Source organism: Jaculus jaculus, chromosome 19 (genome assembly GCF_020740685.1).
Source record: "Jaculus jaculus isolate mJacJac1 chromosome 19, mJacJac1.mat.Y.cur, whole genome shotgun sequence".
Taxonomy (NCBI): Eukaryota; Metazoa; Chordata; class Mammalia; order Rodentia; family Dipodidae; genus Jaculus; species Jaculus jaculus.
In genome coordinates this window covers 45271780-45290817 of record NC_059120.1, presented here as the reverse complement: position 1 = coordinate 45290817, position 19038 = coordinate 45271780, and positions in this window count along the sequence as shown.

The following is a 19038-nucleotide window of genomic DNA, read 5'->3' as shown; positions in this document are numbered from 1 at the left end:
TCTTGTGAATCTAGTGGGATGGTGCAGAGGGCAACCTCAAGGGAAATACAGCGGAGACTTGGCCAAGGGACACTAAAGCTTACATAGCTTTACAGAGAGCTTACTACAATATCCACATTGCTCCAGTGACAGAAGATGAGGAGGGACTGGACCGTGAAGACTGGGTGTGGAATGGAAAATTCCTCTAATATGGGTGCTGATTCAGACACAATTATGAGAAGCATGACGGAGGAGGCCCAGCAGCCACATGAGGGAAGGCAGCACTGAAGGCCAGCCAGGCCACCACCGTGACTCAGGTGAGGGCAGAGTGAAAGAAGGTGGAGTCGGTCCACCTAAATAAAGTGGCATCTAGAAAATTCAGGATCATGTCCAGTGGATGAGGCAGAGCACCCTGGGGCGGCCAGCCTAAGCGCCAGGGAAGGAGGCCTGAGAGGGTTTGGATAACTTCTTCAGCCACTGCATTTCTGACCCCCAGTACCCCGCTGACTCTCTTACCATGGAGAAGGGGACGATCAGACCAGGAGTGTCTGCGGTTGTCCCTCCCGAGGCTGAGCTCCGGACCCTCTGGGCTCCTCTACAGCTTTCCTATTCAGACAGCCCAGGCCTCGCACGGGGAGGCAAGCGGGCTCATTTATAGATACCCCACTTGTGTGGATTTGCCCCGGCCCTGGAGCCCAGGGAAACACAAGCAGCGGCTTCACAGGGCTGCCGTGAGGACAGATGAGATGGAGCGTGGAATGCACGGAGCACAAAGCCATGCAATGACTCAGTGCTCGGCTAAGCAAGAGAGACGCCAGCGGAGATGTTCAGGGGCCAACAGCAGCTCCAATCCCTTCGCCGTCCCTCTCCAAGTCCTCCAGAACATACACGCAGGGGTCGTTTTAGTTTTGAAAGCCCAAGGCCCGTGTTTGGGGACTGTGCGCTCTGCAGGCTCTGCAGACCCATCGTGTGACCCTGGAAAACTTCTGCTACAGGTGGAGAGGGGTCAGGAGAGGTTTGGCTTTTGCTTCTAGAAGGGGGGAGGGGGAGCATCTGGCAGCAAAGTCCCCTGAGGCCAAGTGGCAGCTGAGTCACAGGAATGGCATTTGGCTAAGGTGGAGGGAATAAGTGAGGCGCCTGCCCTGGCCTCCCCGGAAACTGGCTCTACGCTTCTCCTCCTCGCTCCTCGGCACAGCTGCCGCCTTTCATCACCCAGGCCTCCCCCAGATGTGGCAGCCAGCTCATTCTCATTCTCGCAGAATCCCCTCCCACACCAGGAGCATGTCGAGACTCTGTTGCCTGCTCCAAGCGCTCCTGGGAACCGCACTTGGGTCCCTGTGAGAGAGGCCAAGAGCAGCAGCTGAGGACGAAAGGTCGTTTCTGCATGCAGATAGAGGAAAAGGTGCGTTTGTGAGTTAGGTAGTTTGGGCTTATTGCAAGATGAAAGGCCTACTTTTAAGAAGGCCCAGGATCCATGTCCACAGGGAGAAGGAAAAAAAGAAAAATCAGAAGTTGTAATAGCAAACAATGCTGAAAGGCAAAAACCTTCCAGTTGCACAGTTCCCAGTGAGTCAACGTCAAAACGATGTTGGCTTCCACATCAGTGAGGCAAAGAAGGACAAAGTGGAAATTAGTTGGGCTCATCTGAGACTAGTAAAAAATATTAAACATCATTTGGAGCTTTGTTCTGCATATTTTTTTTTAAGTTACAGAAGCTTCCAAGATGCTGTTGTCCAGTTGTTTTTGCATCAACAAAAGCCCACTTGGAGATTGTCCCACCATCGCCCTGGTGCTTGAGGGACGGCCCACGGGAAGCTGGCACTGCCCAGTCACCACCTGTCTCTGCAGAGTTCTCTGGAGGAACAGGCGCTCACCTCCAGTGGCTTCCAGCACGCATGCTCACAGGTGGTCCCGATGGAGACACAAAGCAGCGCTGCTGTTTCTGAACGTCCTGGGCCCTGGGCTGAACACCTCATGAGCGCTGTGCTGAGTGTAAGCCCGGGACCCACAGGTCTGGGACTCAAATCAGTCTCACTTGTTTTCAACCTTCAGGTAACCTTGGTAGAGTTAGAAAAATATGAGTCATACTCCCGAAGGCTCAAGATTTCATGCTACCATCTTTTTTTTTAAGTGTTTTATTTTTATTTATTTATTTGAGAGAGAGAATGAGGCACAGGAAGAGAGAGAGAATGGGCACAACAGGGCCTCCAGCCACTGCAAACAAAGTCTAGATGCATGCACCCCCTTGTGCCTCTGGCTTATGTGGGTCCTGGGGAATCAAACCGAGGTCCTTTGACTTTGCAGGCAAATGCCTTGACCACTAAGCCATCTCTCAGGGCCTCATGCTACCATTTTGAAGACCACAATATCTAGTATACAGTAGGTACTCAATAAATGTTCACCTTTCAGTCCCTGGTTTTATATCTTTAGGCGTACCACACCTGAGCTCCCTGCCTCCTGGTGAATTCCCTCCCACGCTCATCACTGTAAAGCACTCCACATGGCTAGGATCTCTCTCCCTAGAATCCAAAGAGCACAACATGGAATTTACAGAAATACACACGATGGGCTCTTTGTTGTTTACTGAGAGAAACAATGGGTTTGTTTTAAAAAAAATCACATTGCCATTTGGTTGAGGTAGTTTCTGTTATAGCTTTTCAAATGTTTTCAGATTCTCAGCGGGCAAGGAATGCAAGGAAATGCAGGAGTTACTAAGCACTCAACCTCTGTGGGGTGGTCCCCACACAGTCTAGACTGTGGTGGGCACCAGCAACTCGAGTGCCAGCCATCAAGAGATCAGTGCATTTTGCTGTGCCTCCTTGTTCCAGATGCCAACGTAGGTATGGGAAGAGAATACTTACTTCATCCCTGTCCTATGAAAATGGGACTTTTAACATCCCCATTTTATAGATGAGATGCTGGCTTAGAGGAGGCCAGCAATTTGCCTACCATCAACAGAGCCACAGTGTGGCAGTGCCAAGTCATATATAACTGGTTCTGTCTGAGCTCTCAGACTGGTAGTTTTTTTTCTAGTAAGACTTGTAGCCTCTTATAAACGTTCAGGAATCTTCCTGACTGAGATAGGCAATGACCTGCACAGACTGCCCTTCTGACACAAAGCAAACCTAGGCTGAAAGCAAACAAGCAAGGGCCGAAACCAGGATTCACTGCCTACCTTGTGAGAGATGGTGGTGATTCTAGGTCAAAGTCTAATGAACGGATGTCCGCATAGCAATTAGCTGTGCAGGCACCCTAACCGCAATGTTGGCAGAGCAGCTAGGATTGTCATAGAAACTGGACTCCTGTCTGCCCCACACAGGAATTCCACGTGTCTGATCCAGGGCAGAGCAGGCTTCCAAGGACTCTCCTTCCCCCCTCAGCGGGAAGACCCTCCTTCAGTATCTTTTCAGCGAGAGAATTTCTCAGTGTTGTTTTCCGCCCCCCCCCAACAAACTGAAATAGAGACTCTTTTTTTTTCTTTTGCAAAGAGTGAGTATATGGTAAACTCCATTACATAGTCCCTTGACTATGTAGATTAGCCAATAGAATTAAGTATATTTTATTTATTTATTTTTGGTTTTTCACTCTAGCCCAGGCCGACCTGGTATTCACTATGGAGTCTCAGGGTAGCTTTGAAGTCACAGCGATCCTCCTACCTCTGCCTCTCAAGTGCTGGGGTTAAAGGGGTGCACTACCATGCCCGGTATTAAGTATATTTTAAAAGAAACTCATTTCCTTCTGGCAACAAAAGTTACCATGAAGATTGCCGTAGTCACTTTTGTGTTGCTGGGATGAACTTCCAAACCAAGCACAGTTATGGAAGGTAGGGAATCTATTGAAGCTTATGGGAAGTTCCATGATGGCCGAAGAAGCTGGCCCCTTTCACAGGTCCATGCAGAGAGAGACACCACAAGCAAACACACTCCAGGAACGCCAGGCAGAGCTCCAGCACTCTGCGTACCTTAGTTAGGCTGGAAATCAAATCAGCCCCCAAACACACCTCAGGCCTGGACTGTAGGATCCACCCACAGTGACATCAACTTACAAGCTTGGGTGAAGCTCCTGAATCTATTGGGCGCCATCCATTCAGACTACCACAGGTCATTCACAAGCGCTGTGAATGAAGAGACAAAACTGCTCGAGGGGGGTTTGAACCCATCCCTAGTTAGCCTTGGGCAAAGCTTTAATGCTCTTGGCATCTATGTCAGCAGAACAGCTAAGTTCGAACAGGATGATAACTGAGTCCCTGTGTAGAAGCATCCATTTATTCATCAACCCACTCAGCAAAGTTGCATATATATGACATCATGCTCCAGTGTTTGATGAAACCATCAACCTTCTCACCACCATCAACATTATAATCTATTATTATATTAGACACGGTGATAGCAAAGAGCTCAGAGGGAGAAAACTTAAGAATGTGTGTGTGTGTGTGTGTGTGCGTGTGTGTGTGTGTGTGTGATGTATATGATCAAGGCAATGCCAAATTCCCCCCAGAACTATCTTAACTTCTTTCATGACCTCAGCAGTGGTAGTGATCCACACAGCACGCCCTAACCTCCACACTGGGCAGGAGACTGTATTTGTATCCCTTCTGCATTTCTCCCAGAGTTATGAGATGCACATATAGCCAGTACATATAAACACAACCATAGCAAAAGAGTTACAGGCACACCAAGGATCAACTCAATAGGAATGAGCAACTATGTCCTAAACTGTCATATACCAACGCCCAGCATGTGGGCCTTGACGTCAGACTTGTCAATGCCTACTGCATGGCTGGAGCTAAGTGGGCCAGAGAGGTAGAAAAGAACGGGCCCTGCCTCTCTCACTCTTGGAACTTCTCATGTGTTCCTTTGTAGCTGGAAAAACAGAAATAAAAATGATTCCAATCAGCGAAACGACAGTGGTTCTAACAAGGTCCTGAACAATAGAAAAGGGAATACTTAATCTGGGAAAATGACTCAGAAAACATGGGCCTATGTCTGAGCTCTTAAGGAAAAATAAGTCTTTGATAGTCTGATGTGTATACAATTATGTAGCAAGAAACAGTAAGTTCTAGCTTTTAAAGTAATAACACTATGTCCCAGGCCCAGAGCCAGGATCTATGTGGGCTGGAATCAGTAAATCATATGGCTTCAGTGTTAGGTGCTTAAGCGATTTAAATCAAGGAAATCAAGGTGATAGAGACACCAAATCAACAGTTTCGTACTGATAGTGACTGGTAACATAGGGTCTGGGACCAGACTTGCTGAGTTTGAAGCCTAGCTCCATGTGACCTCAGACAAGTTACTTAACCATTCTCTTCTAGTGACAAGTATTAAAAAGACTTTACATGTGGAAATGCATATGACAGTGCCTGGCATCAGACAATGGTTGCTCATATACAGTGGGATTTTGGGTAATAGGTAAAATGCCCTCCACAGCCTCGTAGGTTTGTGAACAAGCCTCATAGTTGATCCCCAGCTGGTGGTGCCTTTGCAAGGTGAAACCTTGGAGGAGGTGTGTTGCTTGAGGCCGTCCTTAAGGCTCAATGGTCCAGGCCCACTAGGTATTCATAAGGGGCTCACTCTTGCTGCTTGCTCCCACTGGTGTGACAAGATGAGATGCCCAGCCCTCTGCTCCTGTTGTGCCTTCACTGCATGATAACCTTCCACTGGGAAGCAGAAGCTGAGAAGAAACCCTTCCCTTCCATATGCTGCTTCCAGTCAGATGTTCAGTCCTACCAACAAGAAACTGCTACTACAGGGGTGAATGTACTATAGCTTACGTATTAATGGGTTTACCTTAAAGTTTCCTTACTGTGAGTGACTCTAGTAAAGAGCTTAACAAATGCTGACAGGGGCTGGAGAGATGGCTTAGCAGTTAAAGTGTTTGCCTGCAAAGCCAAAGGATCCCGGTTCAACTCTCCAGGACCCACGTAAGCCAGATGCACAAGGGTGGGGGCGCATGCATCTGGAGTGTGTTTTCAGTGGCTGGAGGCCCTAGAATGCCCATTCTCTCTCTTTTTCTCTCTGCCTCTTTCTCTCTCTCAAATAAATAAGTAAATAAAACATATATTTTTTAAAGTTGATAGTTTTGATTGTGTACCACATTTAGTGAATATATGTGTGTGTGTGTGTGTGTATATACATATATATATATATATATATATATATATATATATATATATATATATATTCATATAATTAGTAGCAACAATCTCTCACTTCTGGCAGGTCTCAGTTGTAGAGATGCAAAGACAAAGCCATAGAGGGGGAATGGCTGATGTTCACAGAAACCTGTGGCATTTAGAGTGCAGATTCCTCTTATTAGAACAGGATAGGTGGATGCTGCCATATGTTGAGAAGCAAAAGGCAGGACTTATAGAAAAGAACACAAGATATCTAGCTTGATTGAAACACCATTCTTTTAAGAAATGTCAAAAAAAAAAAAAAACTTCAGTTTTTGGAGAACTAGGAGAAAAATCAGAGGTAAAAGAAGGTTCTTTAGACTGTCTTTTAATTATAAGGACACTATTCATTTTTCTAATATACATATATATATTTAAGAATATATATGTACATCCATATAATTAGTAGCAGCAATCTCTCACTTCTGCCAGGTCTCAGTTGTAGAGATGCAAAGACAAAGCCATAGAGGGCATATATATATTTAAGAGAAAGAGTGTGTGTATGTATGAACCTCTTGCTGCTGCAAACAAACCCTAGACTTGTGCACTATTTTGTGCATCTGGCTTTATGGGGGTTCTGGGAAATCAAGCTGAGGCCAGCATTCTTCTCAAGCAAGTTTCTTTAACCACTGAGCCATCTCTCCAGTTCCAAGGACATTATTCTTATTCCTCTGTTTTATTAATCCCTGCTGACTAACTTAAGTAAGAAAAAAAAAAAAAGGTCACTGTTGAGCTGGAGAGATGGCTTTGCAGTTAAAGTACTTGTTTGCAGTACTCATTACAGATGTAAGGTATTCAAAGGTGGCATTAGTAGGAACTGCGGTTAACAAGGGGCAGGTAGGAGATGCCCAAAAGAAGCAGTTAGAAGCATTAGGATGGCTAGTAAAGGGGAGAAGCTCAGCCACATGTTGGATATATTGTGCCCATGTATATATTGTGCCATGGACCAGGTTGGATTCCCCAGTACCCAGATAAAACTGCATACACAACGTGGCACATGCATTTGGAGTTCATTTGCAATGCCTAGAGGCCAACAATTCTCTCTCTTTCTCTCTTCGCTGCCTCTTTCTCTCCTGTCTTTCCCTCTTTCAAATAAGTAAATAATTTTTCTTAAACAAAAGGTCAGGCTGGAGAGATGGCTTAGTGGTTAAGGCACTTACCTGCGAAGCCAGGGAACTCATGTTCGATTCTCCAGGTCCCGCATAAACCATCTGCACAAGCTGACCCAGGCGCACAAAGTCCCACATGTGCACAAGGGGCGCACGCGTCTGGAGTTCAATTGCAGTGGCTGGGGGCCCTGGCACACCAATTCTCTCTCTCTCCCTCTCTCTCTCACACACACACACAACAAAAGGACTGTCTGTTGGGCTTGCCTCAAAAAAAAAAAAAAAAAAAAAGGTCATTGTTACAGACAGCAATGGAGCAGTGCTTTAATTTGGGACGACCTAGCAAGGCTGTAAAATTATGAAAGTCTTTCCTATGGGGATAGCAGTACACACAAACCATTCCTAACGGTTATCATTTCTACAGTTCCTGCTCAAAATCTCCCTGCTCTCACCATGGCTTGTGAGCAAGAATTGAATTTCTGGGATGTCTTAACTATGCAATCTGCACAAAGTCCTGCAGTTGGAGAAAAAGAAGATGGACCACAGTGCTGCATGCACTGAAGAAGGTCCTAGAACAATCTCACATTCCAATGCAAACGTCTCTCGTGCCCTCTCATCGCCCCCCCCCCATGGGTGCTTTGAAGTCCGAGAGACCTATCAAGGGGTCAATAAAATCATTGGCACTGTATATTGCCTGACTAAGGGCTGCCAAGACACTGTCACCTTCCATGCCTATCCTAAGTCTATGGTTTGTGTAAATAGCCTGGCATGCTTCGCCTATCGCCAAACCAACAAAGAGTGCCTTAAAGACCAGGACTATTATGGAGGATGCCGATATGATTACTGTGTCGTTGACAGCTTTAGGCATCCTGACGCTGTCTTCAAAGCCTCCTGGAAAATGAGAGATTGTTCACTCTCCACACAAGACCCCTGGAATGAACGCTGGAGGACAGGGGTGATGGGAAAACTCTATGCTGGTATCTCTTACTCATCATCTTCCTCTGGCACTCCTCATGTTTCTAGACAGTATATCCCTGCTTCCCACCCGGTGCAAATTAACTGTCATATTCCCTCATAGGAAAAACAAGTCACAGAAAAAGCCACCATAACATGGGCACAATATATCCAACATGTGGCCAAGCTTCTCCCCTTTACTAACCATCCTAATGCTTCTAACTGCTTCTTTTGGGCATCTCCTACCCGTCCCCTGTTAACCGCAGTTCCTACTAATGCCACCTTTGAATACCCTACATCTGTAACAAGCTATTCCCAACCCTGCCTTACTGATTGATGTTCCCCTCCTTGATTCCGGTCAGAGTGTGCCTCTCTGCCTGTCCAGCTCTAAGCCAACGAGAGCTGAATTTCTCCTCAATATTGCCATAACCAGGACCACCTGCATCAAGATACCCGCTCTCCTATGGTGTGCGAGGCTAACCACCACCCCATGCATGAATATTTCCTCTCCCATTTATTGTTCCCCAGTCGTGATGGTTCCACAGGTGTATCTGTACCAACCAAGAGAAATGTTCATCCCTCTGCTGGTGGGCCTCAGCATGACACTGTCTCTGGGTGCATCTGGTGTGGCAGAAGCCACTTCTGCCCACACCAAAACCTCTCGGGGGACTTTCGAGACAAGCTTGCCCAGGCCACGATATCCACCGCCAGCAGCCTTGAATCTCTCCAGAGACAATTGAACTGTCTCGTGTGTGGCTCTCCAAAAAACGGTAGAGCCTTAGACCTCATTACTGCTGAAGAAAAGGGGATATTATGGTCTTGGGAGAAGAATGCTATTTTATTGTTAATGAACCAAAGGTTGTTGAACAAGATGTTAAAACTCTCAAAAAACTCCACAAGGAGACGCTTGACCGCTACAAGCCTGAGGACCCCACCACCTGGTTCTCTAACCCTTTAGTCACTTGGCTTCTCCCCCACCTTAGCCCGCTCCTTGCTATAGGGACTCTGTTGCTTGTAACCCCCTGCCTCATCAAATTTCTCAGACAACCAATGACTAATATTGCTAAGGTTGCTATTAATCGGGTTCTCATGCGCCATCTATCCCTATCTGAGCCTATGACACACCATAAGGATTTCACTCAATATGACGACACCTCCCTGTCATAAAAGCAAGTGGGGAGCTGTCAGACCCAGGCGGGGCCCTGGGGCTAAAGCAAGCCTTAAGCTGTGTGACATGAAGGCCCCAGACTATGGAGAGGTCACAGCAGCCTGAACCACCAGTCATATCTTGGGGACCAGACTGGCAGGGGAGCTCGTCCCCCATTCCTGGGAATCACAGTGAGCCAGGCTCCTCCCCCCATTCAGGGGGGTTGCAGTGATCCTGTGCCCCCAGGCAAAATCTTGAACCCCGAGATTGGTAGGAAGTAGGGTCACGCCCTCTCCAAGCCCAGGATACCTGGACATTCAGATAAGACTTAGGCTTTGCCTATAACCCTGTGACCTTCGCCAGTTGCCTAGGAAACTCCTTATATGGTATCAGCCAGCAACCTTTGCACTTACCCAAAGTTGAAATATTTTTCTTCTTTTAACTTCTTATTTTGAAAATGTTCAAACCTACAGAAAAGTGGGGAAAAAAAAAAAAAAAAACATTGGTGACAGTTATCACCTAGTCCCAGCCACTTCACTAGTAAACCATGATGTATCTTTGAAGGCAGATTTCTACATCAGCTCATCATTTATTACACTCAATAAATGTGTTGTCAAAAGCCGGACATGGTGGCACACACCTTTAATCCCAGCACGTGGGAGACAGAGGTATGAGGATCGCTGTGAGTTCAAGGCCACCCTGAGACTACATAGTGAATTCCAGGTCAGCCTGGGCTAGAGTGAGACCCTACCTCAAAAAATCAAAAAAAGAAAAAAGAAAAAGAAAAAAAAAAAGAAGAAAGAAAAGAAATGCATTGCCAATGCAACACGTCTTATAATCTGCAATTGGCTCAAAAACAACCAAAAAATCCCAGATAGCTGTTCCTCCCACTGTGAATCATGCTCCAATCCCAACCAAGCATTGTTTCTCACTTCTTTAGTTTCAGTTTCCTTGAATCCAGAAGAGTCTCCTTGCTTGTTTGTTTGGTCTTTAATCTTTTATGACATTGATGTATTTTAAAGAATCTCTATGAGTTGTTTAGGTGAATTTCTCACATTTTGGTTTTGCCTTGTTGTTTCCTCATTTTGTCAAGAATCTTATATAAAGGATGTTGCATATTTCATATCACATCAGATTCCTAGTATTAGTTTCATTCAATATTAGACATGTATCTTTTTGTTCAAGTAGTAACCAAAACACATTTCCATTGCAAAGGTGCATTTTTCCCTTTGTAGTTATTAAGTCATTTGCAGAATGCTTTAAAATACTATATTCTGGGCTGGAGAGATGGCTTAGCAGTAAAGGCATTTGCCTGTAAAGCCAAAGGACCCAAGTTCAATTCCCCAGGACCCACGTAAGCCAGATGCACAAGGTGACGCTTGTGTCTGGAATTCATTTGCAGCAGCTGAAGGCCCCAGAACACCCATTCTCTCTCTCTCTCTCTTTCTCTCTCTCTCTCTCTCCTCTCTCAAATAAATAAATAAAATAATAAAACATAAATAAAATAAAATACTATATTCTGTGTTACAGCAATCTTTTCCCCTGCAGTGCTTTCAGTATCCGTGGTGATGCCTATATGAATAATTTATTATGTTAATGGATGCAAAAGAGACTTGTTTCTATTCTATCATTTTCCCCAAATTCATTAACTATCATTTATTATGAAAATGAAGCTCTAGGTTCCACTCCTCATCCTCTTTGAAGTATCACTGTGGGTTTGTTAAGAATCAATGCATTATAATTCATTATGACTCATTGCCAACATTTGTTTATAGTAAGCAAAAAATTTCATCTTTTTAGCAAGTATAGAAATGTAATATTTTAGTGAGTGTACAAGTAATAGGTTTCATAGTGACATTTAGATGCATAGAATTGTACTTTGCTCATATCTATCCCACAATTGCACTGTTTATTCCCCTCCTCCGTCCCTCTATCCTGCTGTTTCTCTTTCTCTCCCAAATAGATCCCTTCAGCTTTCCAGTCATTTGGTGTATATGTTTGTATATATACATATATGCGTGTGTATAATCTATATTCTGTATATGAAAGAAAATGTGATGTTTATCTTTCTGATTTCCCTATTCTCTCATGCCCTGATCTTTATTATTTCATTCTGTCAACTGATTAGAGTTTGGCTTCTTTTTATTTTTCTATGATCTTGTGACGCATCAATAAGTTATATTTTTAATCTCTTTGATGTTTCTTAAAATTTTATTTATTTATTTGAGAGAGGGGCAGAAAGAGAGAGAAAAATGGGCATGTTAGGGCCTCTAGCCACTGCAAACAAACTCCAGACACATGTGCCACCTTGTGCATCTGGCTTACGTGAGTACTGGGAAACTTGAGTCCTTAGGTTTCACAGGCAAGCACCTTAACCACTAAGCCATCTCTCCAGCCCCTCTGATGATTTCTTAATGTAAGTGTTCCTAGCAGTAAGCTTAGCTACAGCCCAAAGTACTAGTTTTGTTTTCACATAATTTTAAGAATTTTATTTTTTAATTTGTTTTAAAAAATATTTTTGGTTATTTGCTAGCAGAAAGAGAAAAAGAAAAACTATGAGCATGCCAGAGCCTCTTGCTACTGTAAACAAACCCCAAATATACCACTTTGGGCACCTCTGCCTTTATGTGGGTACTGGAGAATCAAACCCAGTTAGGCAGGCTTTGTAAGCCTAATTCTAGGAATTTTAAATTTCATCTTAATTGAGAACCAGGGAATCCCAGCTCTCTCATTTAACAACCAGGACATCAACAGCTTCATTCAGAAATTAAAATAGTTGGGGAATAACTTATTATTCTACATTTGTGTCTGTGCAGATTAATTAAAGGGACAAAACAGATAATAATTTGCAGCCATTAGCAATGCTCAAAGAGAACCTGAGGGCTGGAGAAATGGCTTAGCGGTTAAGGCACTTGCCTACAAAGCCTAAGGACCCAGGTTTGATTCTCCAGTACCCACATCAGCAGGATGCTTAAGGTGGCTCATGCATCTGGAGTTCGTTTGCAGTGGCTACAGGCCCTGGCATGCCCATTCTCTCTCTCTCTCTCTCTCTCTCTCTCTCTCTCTCTCTCTCTCTCTCTCTCTCTTTCTCTCTCTCTCTCTCTCTCTCTCTCTCTCTCTCTCTCTTTCTCTCTCTCTCTCTCTCTCTCTCTCTCTCTCTCCCTCTTTCTCTCTCTCAAATAAATAAGTAAAATATATTTCAAAAGAGTTGTTGAATAAGCAGACATCCAATACCAAATTAAACTATACTGTACAACTAATGACTTATGAATTTGAAGTTTGTCTCTGTCCCAAGGTTAAGAAACAAAGAAATAGTAGAGTAGTATAGAAAAAAGTAATGCACCATATTCTGATTCCATCTGTGTTTAAACTTCAAATTAGAGTGGTAGTTAACAAGAATGTATGAAAAGATAGAAAGAATTCTTTGTAACATGCACTTTAAATTCTTTTTATATTTTTTTGAGACAGAGTCTCACTAACTATCAGTGGCTGGCCTGGAACTTACTATATAGACAAGGCTTACTTTGAATTTTCAGGAGTTCTCCCTTCTCTGCCTCCTGAGTGCAGGATTATAGGCATCCACAACTATGCCTCCTGCACAGGAAAGTCTTAAGGAATATCTAGCTGTATTCTCGGACTATAGCGCATCAAATGTTCCCAAGCACATCATCCCTGTCCTACCAGAACAGAGGGAAGTAAGAGCCCTGTTAAGAAACCAGGCAGGTGAGGAAACAATGTAACCCTAATAAACTCCATCATCACCTTGTGGAGAAACAAGAGGCCTCTTAAAATGACACACATAACCAGAGCAGTACTTAATCGCCCAGGGAAGAGCCTTCTGTGGCAACGGCAATAATGAAGCTCACAAAACATACTGGAGATTTTATCCATAGATGCTCACTAGGAGAACCAGAAGTCATGAGGCTGGAGAGATAGCTTAGGGGTCAAGGTGCTTGCCTACAAAGCAAAAGGACCCAGGTTCAATTCCCCAGGTCCCATGTAAGACAGTAGCACAAGATGGTGCACGCATCTGGACTTCATTTGTAGTGGCTGGAGGCCTTGGTGCACCCATTCTTTCTCTCCCCTCTCTGTCTTTCAAATAAATAAGCACAAATAAAATAGTTGTTAAAAAAGAGCTAGAAGTCCTGTACTTACCCTCTAAAAATAATCACAATCTTCTACACATTACCATGTGAATTGTGTGACTTCTTTATACGTCAGAGCTCCAGATTCCCAGTCTGACGTTCTCTCTATGGACTGAACAAAATAAGTTGATTTGGAAGCTCTGTCACCCCACAATGATCTACATGTAAAATGAGCCACCTAAGTCAAGAAGCAGATGGACAATGGGGGAAGACATTCAGAAGGCGGATCTCTGTCACTGAGGTGGCATCAAGTCCAGCTGGAGGCAATAAGTGGACATGCGTAGAAGTGAGCCAAAGTGCCTATGAGTTTACTGGCCTCAAACATCTACACTAGTGCCCAGGATGGAGCCACATAATCAAACCCAGTGCACACCAGCTATCCTCTCTGTTAGTTTGCTTACACAAGCCACCTACCTTATGCCTGCAAGTAGTTCTGGGTGCCTTCCATGTTCCACTGTGTGCCTTTGTGTGTGTCCATGTGCACATATAAAGTGTGTTTGTGCATGCTTGTTCACGTATGTGAGTGTTGGTTCACCAGTCCCATGGTGTGCCTGTGGAGACAGGAGGACAATCTTAGGTGTCAGTCCTTACCTTCTAGCTTATTTGAAGCAGTTTCTTATCATTCACTGCTGTGTTCAATGGGCTATGTGACCTGTGAGCTTCTTGGAGATTCTCTTATCTCTGTCCCCATCTCATCATAGGTAAACTGGGATTACAGAAATTTGTGCTTTTCATGGGTTCAGGGGATTCAAACTCAGATGCTCACACTTGCATAGCAAGCGCTTTATACACCAACCCATCTCCATAGCCCCCAACTATGAGCCTCTATGAAAATGTAGACATTACAGTATGAATGAGTAAAACCTATTGCAAAGAATTGAAGGCTGAAAACCACTCAAGGCACTGTTTGAAACATTCATTCAGAATAACTTGTGAAACTACTGTGGATTACAAGCTATTTTGTAGGGCTCACGAGATAGAACGTTTCTTGATAAAGCCAGGTGTGGTGGCACACACCTTTAATCCCAGCACTCGGGAAGCACAGGTAGGAGGATCACCATGAGTTCAAGGCCACTCTGAGACTACATAGAGAATTACAGGTCAGTCTGAGCATTTCTTACCTCACAGATGTGAAGCAGTGGACTCTCAGCTTGGCTGGCTCATCTGTGAAAGATAACCAACTGGAGCTATTTTTAGGGGTGTCTAGGAAGCCTCACCTTGCCCTAAATCCTTTCTCATCTTTCAGTAGGCTAAGAAAGCTTCATATCTTGGCCAAAAACTCCAAACTTTCCAACAAGTGATGAAGGTGTATGCATCAAGTCCAGGCAATAATGAACTTGTTAGCTTGGAGGCTGGGAAATGTATCCCACTGGTTAATTTGAACCTCTAGAGAATCATCTAGCGACTCTGTGAACAGTGCCCTAAAGAAGTAAGTTGGAAGGCTGGAGAGATTGCTTAGTGGTTAAGGTGCTCACCTACAAAGCCAAAGAACCCAGGTTTGATTCCCCAGTACCCATTTAAGCCAGATGCACAAGGTGGCATATGCATCTGGAGTTCATTTTCAGCAGCTGGAATGCCCATTCTCTCTCTTTCTCTCTGCCTGCCTCTTTTTCTCTCTTAAATAAATAAATAAATGAAATAAATTGGAGAAGACAACAAAAATAAGACCCTAATGTGCACCAAATACTGTTCAATTGAACTTGGAGAGATGATGGAACTGATCTATATCTGCACTGCCCACCATGGCAGCCACCTGCCTTTGGGTATGTGAAATGCAGATAGCTATTTATAACAGGAGCATTTGGTTTTAGTTATTTTCAATTAAATAGTCACAAGTGCCTAGTGGCTATTATACTGAGCAATGAAGATTTATATAAACATCAAGGTAACTGAGGCTCTACAACTTGATGGGACTATGGTATGAGAATATATTCACAACATCCTCGGTAAAGGATTTATTTAAAAACAAAATGACGGACAATTTTGAATCAAACACAGTGCCTACTTTCCAATCTTCACCAAGCTAGCTGTGCCTAAAGTAGATTTAAAAAGTAGATACTTAAGAACCATATGTGTACTGCATTCTCTTTTTGAATCCTGGTTGTGATGCAAGGACCATTCTACTCCTGGAAATGGCATTAAAATTTGGGTCACAAGTAGCAGTGACAAGTGTTTGAATTCCAAACAATTCTCTTCTCTCAGACCATTCCATCTTTACACTGCCACTGGTCGGTTCCCCCCACCCTTTACTGTTCCTTGCTTTCTTTTTTTTTTTTTTTCTTTTTTTTTCTTCACTTCCTCAAACACTGGGTAGCCAGAAACAAAAATTTACAAGTTAAGTTCTATCTTACCCAATCAATGAGGAGACACTACTTACCCATAAGTACAGGAATTATGTTTGAATCTTTGTGACTCTGAAGCTTTGTAGTTCAGATGAGAACGTGATAAGCAAAATAGGAAGCATGAGAGTGACAACCTTATGCTTGAAAGGCTACTACATGAGGAAAGGAATGTTTAACAATCTAGCTGCCATATTTTCCCATTTTATATATATATATATTTATATTTATATAAGCTGAGATTCAAAAATTAAAGTAGGGGCTAGGGAGATGGCTCAGTGGTTAGGAGCACTTATTACGTAAGCATGAGGACCTGAGTTGGAGCCCCAGCACACAGGTAAAAAGTCAGCATGGCCACACATGCTTGTAACTCCAGCACTAAAGGAGGGCAGAGACAGCAGATCACTGGGACTCCCTGGTCAGCCAGTCTGAAAAACTGAGAACTCCAGGTTCAGTGAGAGAATGTCTCAAAGAAACAAGATGAAACAGCAGTAGAGGAGGAAGCACAGTGTCTTTCTCTTGCCTCCACTCATGTGTGCACAGGGTATATTCATCTGCACATGCAGACACATATACCACATGTGTGCGCCACACATCCCACAACATACATACATATTATACAAATGCCAAAAAATAAAGTAAGAAGACAAAAATAAGCATAAGTGCGTTTTCAAAGTAACATTGCAGATATTCTGCAATGTGTGGAATTAATCATTCAATTAAAATAACTTTATTAATCAGCAAGAAGAATCAAAGAAACAAATATCTTTTAAAATAACTGGTCTTCATATCATTTTCTAAACCAATTGGTCAATGGCCTCAATTGGATAGATGCATCATAATCAGGCATTTGATGTTTGCTCCTCTGCCAACTTCCTGGGGGGGAAAAAACGTTAAGTATAATGGAGAAATCATTCTAAATCATACTCAGCATAAAAGAACATCTGAACAACATTTTTCACTGTCTGGATCAGTTGGCCCAGCACAGTGTCATAAATATCGTTGGCATGCACTTGGCGTAAGAACACCAGGAATCCTGGTAAATATGCGATGTCATTGACTGTGGTGAGCAGCACTATGACGTGCTCCATCTAGCCCTGCCTGAATTGATTGGGTGATGGCAGTCACCCAAGCACATTTACTTGATCCCATTCCTAATAGCAATTATTGCCATTACAATGCTTCAGGCAGCAATAGAATAAAACTGATCTTGAGTATCAAATTTAACAAGTTTGCAAGCCTGGAATGTGTTGGGGTGGGCACATATACACATTATTTTTATAAAAGGACAATAGTAACCCAACTTCTTAATCACTTATGACATTCATAACTGCAAATTGTTTTGAGATATAGCCATGGTGCAGTAAGAGCCCCAAATGATAGACAGAATAGTTTAAGATATTTTTTAAATGGAAAGGTTAAAAATACCTATCACAGAATATTTGGTCAATGCTCAGATATTCAACTTAAATAAATAGAGAACTCAATATTTTTTAAAGAGTAAAAGAAGTAAAGGGAATCTTTCTGCTCCATCTCTGGCCTCTGATATCAGGCATGTTCTGTTCTTTTCACATTGACCATTAGCACATGCTCCCTGTTAGAGACACTTAAATGCAACCAATGGAGAGCTGATAAATAATAATTCTTTGAAAAAAGTGATCTTCATTTGAATAATTTAATCAAGAAGAAAAATAAGGGTTGGAGAGATGGCTTAGTGGTTAATGTGCTTGCCTACAAAGCCAAAGGACCTACGTTAAATTCCTCAGGACCCATATTAGCCAGATGCACAAGGTAATGCATGTGTCTGGAGTTTGTTTGCAATAGTTAGAGGCCCTGGCATGTCCATCCTCTCTATTGATCTATCTTTTCTTTCTTTCTCTTAACAGTATTTTTTTTTTAATTTAAAAAAGAAAAATGAAAACCACATGCATTTCATAACAAACTTAAAGGCATTTTAAAGAAATCACAAGTCAGCCAAGCATGGTGGTGCACACCTTTAATCCCAGCATTCAGGAGGCAAAGGTAGAAGGATCACTGTGAGTTCAAGGCCACTCTGAGACTACATAGTAAATTCCAGGTCAGCATGGGCTACAGTGAGACTACCTCAATAAATAAATAAATCATAAGTAAATATAATGCAAATGCTATACTGAAACTTTCAAAAGCCTATGAAACTGGTGATCTCTTGAGACACTTGAAATAAAAACAGAGCAAAAATACCAATCCACATAATAAATTGAAGAAAAATTTCATAATTATTGGTTAATCATTAAGAAGTAAATAATAAATATAATTTTCAAGATTTATTTTTCAGTCTTTTTTGTTTTTTTTCCTCCTGTTTTTAAATATATTTTTATTTGCAAGCAGAGAAAGAGAAAGAGAAGACAGAGAGAATGGGTACACCAGGGCCTGTAGCCACTGCAAACAAACTACAGATGCATGTGCCCCTTGTGCACCTGACTTACTTGGGTCTTGGAGAATCGAACCTGGGAGCTTTGGCTTCACCTCTAAGCCATCTCTCCAGCCCTGTTTTTTTTTTTTTTTGTTTTTTTGTTTTTTGTTTTTTGTTTGTTTGTTTGTTTGTTTTGAGGTAGGGTTTCACTCTGGCTCAGGCTGACCTGGAATTAACTACGTAGTCTCAGGGTGGCCTCAAACTCACAGTGATCCTCCTACATCTGCCACCCAAGTGCTGGGGTTAAAGGCGTGAGCCACCACACCCAACTTATTTTTCAGTCTTTAATAATGATATGCATAAGTTCCATTTATTAAAACTTAACTATTTGAGATGAACTGAACTACTTGTGACGGTACTACACATACTGTCTTCAATTTTCTTTTGTTTATTTTTATCTATTTACTTGAGAGCAACAGACAGAGAGAGAAAGAGGCAGAGAGAGAGAGAGAGAGAGAGAGAGAGAGAATGGGCACACCAGGGCCTCCAGCCACTGCAAACGAACTCCAGACACGTGCACCCTTTTCTGCATCTGGCTAACATGGGACCTGGGGAATCAAGCATCAAACTGGGATCCTTAGGCTTCACAGGCAAGTGCTTAACCGCTAAGCCATCTCTCCAGCCCCTGTCTTTAATTTTTATAACATACTTGCTATAGGAATTATTTTCAAAGTTTCACAGAAAAAAAATAAATTTATGCTAGTGATAACTCAAATTTATCATAGGCTTCATAAACTATTCAGG